Source organism: Chionomys nivalis, chromosome 12 (assembly GCF_950005125.1).
Source record: "Chionomys nivalis chromosome 12, mChiNiv1.1, whole genome shotgun sequence".
Lineage (NCBI taxonomy): Eukaryota > Metazoa > Chordata > Mammalia > Rodentia > Cricetidae > Chionomys > Chionomys nivalis.
In genome coordinates this window covers 10,353,312-10,356,749 of record NC_080097.1, presented here as the reverse complement: position 1 = coordinate 10,356,749, position 3,438 = coordinate 10,353,312, and the positions used below count along the sequence as shown (strand labels likewise).

General features: G+C 34.4%; 1 pseudogene; it reads right to left on the bottom strand.

The window, feature by feature from the left end:
- Positions 1-1,798: 1,798 nt before the first annotated feature.
- Positions 1,799-1,897, bottom strand: LOC130885387 (U6 spliceosomal RNA; annotated as a pseudogene).
- Positions 1,898-3,438: the final 1,541 nt, after the last annotated feature.

The window sequence follows — 3,438 nt, the reverse complement described above, 5'->3', positions numbered from 1 at the left end:
GGAAACTTTTCTTTGAAACAGAAGGCCACTACAGAAAACCACAACCAATCAAAATACAGGGTCACAGAGCCCAGTCCCAGTGGATACATCTACAACACACTTGCTCACCTATGTTCCAGAAGACAGGACAGAAAGATAACAAAAGGCAGAGGGTTATGGAGTTTTCTGTGAGATTCTGTCTCCTAATAACATCAGAAGCTACACCCTGAACGTATCACGAATGTGACTGCCTAAAAATGAGCTGAAAAATAAAAAGATGGCATTAATAGACATACTACAGGGAAAAGCCCACAAAGCCTCAGACGTACAGGAAGAACTGCAGGCAACTAAGGGATGATGAGAGCAGGAGAAATAGTCCTCAGGGAAGAGCCCAACTGGTTATCCATACCAAATGCCAGCACATCCTGAAACAATATACAGACTGAGCGGGTTATATTTAGGGATATAATAGTGAGTGAGTGAGTGAGTGAGTGAGTGAGTGAGTGAGTGAGTGAGTGAGTGAGGAACATGACAATTTAATGCCAAAAATTTGAAAAACATGAAGAGACCGGGTTCTATGGGTATATTTGGAATGAGAAGAGAAGGGAGAAATGCTGTAAGCATATTATAATCTCAAAAGTAGCAAACCTTAAAAAAGAAATTTAGAAGTTGTTGACCTGTTATCATAAGTGCTTAGAAAAATTAACTTGATTTTTATAAATTATAGATAAATCAATTACAGATAAAAAAAGAACATGAAATTGAAATGATTATGTATACCATCACCTTATAAATAGTAATTCAACCATATTTTCATCATCATAGAAAGCTATATTTAAAAATATTAAAACTCAAACTTTCAAAGAACAGAAAACAATATTGTTATTAGCACTTCAGTGTTATTGTTTCTCTTTTAATGCAGTAACTCTCAGTTTCTTTATTCTGATTTACTGACATACTCTTATGGGACTGTTAGAATATTAGTGATTGTGTCATTAAAACTGAAGATGAAGCATTTGAAAGTGTTTTTGTAATATTTAATATATTCATTTAGTCACTTCATTAAATATCCATTTAGTCACTTTCATTTAAGAGTCCCTCTACTTTCATAAACTGTATAACATCGTAATCATTTTATTCTCTATTGTTTTTTGAATGCTTTACTTTTTACTTTTATTTTTTTTTCTTTCTGATTTTTATTAATTAATTAATTTAATTATTAAAGATTTCTGCCTCTTCCCCGCCACCACCTCCCATTCCCTCCCCCTCCCCCAATCAAGTCTTCCTTCCTCCTCAGCCCAAAGAGTAAGCAGGTTTCTCTGCCCTGTGGGAGGTCCAAGGACCACCCACCTCCATCCAGGTCTATTAAGGTGAGCATCCAAACTACCTGGGCTCCCACAAAGCCATTACATGCAATAGGATCAAGAACCCATTGCCATTGTTCTTCAGTTCTCAGTAGTCCTCATTGTCCATTATGTTCAGCGAGACCGGTTTTGTCCCATGCTTTTTCAGTCCCCGGCCAGCTGGCCTTGGTGAGTTCCCGATAGATCATCCCCATTGCCTCAGTGTGTGGGTGCACCCCTCGCCGTCCTGAGTTCCTTGCTCGTGCTCACTCTCCTTCTGCTCCTCCTTTGGATCGTGAGACTTCAGTCCAGTGCTCCAATGTTGGTCTCTGTCTCTGTCTTCTTTCATCGCCTGATGAAGGTTAATATTCAGGGGGATGCTTATATGTTTTTCTTTGGGTTCACATTATACATACTGATTATCACTGCAAATCCCTCTACTCCTCCCAGTTTCTCCCAACGTTCCCTCCCATCTGAAAAATATGGACTGCTTTACAAACATATATGTCATTCTTGTAGAGGGCTATGCTAATCTCAGTATGATCCCGATTTTAGTAAATGTGCTGACAAAGCAAGGATGAATATTATGTTTTTTATTTATTTATTTTTTTAGTGCAATAATCCTACTCTTTTCTGTAGAAGCTATCCACACATTTTCTTTTTTTTTTCACATTTTCTATTAAAATAAGCACCATTGTCACCTCTCTTAAAGTCAAATGTCCAAAACCTTAAATATTTTCTTCCTTTTATTGCCCTTATTCCAGATTTTTTATATTTTAATGTTTGAATTTAAAACTATTTGTATGTGATAATTTTTTACTATTAATAGTGGTTTATATTAATATTCTCTCACTTTTTAAAACTCTGATGCTTTGAAATTCTTTGCTTTTGAATGATCTTTTCTGGGATTTTTTTTTTTTGTAGAAATGTTTTATGTCTTGAAATTCATTTGGTTATTCTTTTAAGGGGCTGTTAGCAACTTTATGTTATTACTTCATTTCTCAAACTACTTTTACTGTATAGACTCACACTTTTCAGTGTGAGGCTGTTTGAAAACTAACTTTGGGGAAACAGATCACACACACATAGATCAGAGTTTTTACATATTTCAAACCCTCAAACAATTTACTAATTCGAGTTCCTGAAGTTGTTAAAGCTGTTAGATTTAACTAGAGAAGCCCTTAAATTTCTTTTTTAGTCACACACCAAAGCCTTTGAATTTCTTGATAACTTTCATTCACATTTGAAATATACAGAGTATCACAGTAAACGCCAATCTACTTTGTATCAAGACAAAATTATTCATCAAACTCCTAGCAAGATGTGTAATATAAAATCCTTCATATTAAAGATTCAAAATTAAGGCTTCACCATTCTTGAAAATCTGCAATAATTTTTGTGATTTTCTTCAAGTAGTTTTTCACATAGCAATGCTTAACTCTCAAATGAAGCATGATATGTTGGTCAAAGAAAGATTCTCAGATGCATAGATGAAGGCAAATTAATGAAGAGAATTTTACATCCTCAAAAAGCTTGTTAATAACCATGTTAACAAATATCATCTTCTAATATTGTTTTCTAAAACTGATTGACATTCCTATTCAGAAGTATTGTTAAATTTATGATGCATTCCCTGACTAAAGGATCACTAAATAGTTTGTGAAATAATTTGAAAATTATTTGGTTGCATTTTTTTCAACCAGTGCATATCTTTAGCCTTACCATTCATCATTTGCTAAAGGTAACAGATGAGTACAGTCATTTCTTACCCATCTAGAAGCTTCAGTTAACCTGGGCATAGTAATTTCTGTCCTTGAGATTTTTAAAAATTGTTTTTCCTTATGAAGTTCCAGAAATCCTTTAGATATCAAATATTCTTGTTCTTATTATGCTTCTGTGTGCTCTAAATTCATATTGCTCATTGGCAGTTTGGATCAACCTGGCTGCCTATTCGCACTCAAGAATAAGGCTCTCTAGGGCATCATTTTCTGTTATCTTCTCTTTACTTCTCTAACATGTTCCTGTGGTTATTTTCATATTGCATTGCTTTGTCAATTTTCAAGACAAAATATTTTATATTTAGTTTTTGAAACATTCTTTTGGAGATAGAAAGGTC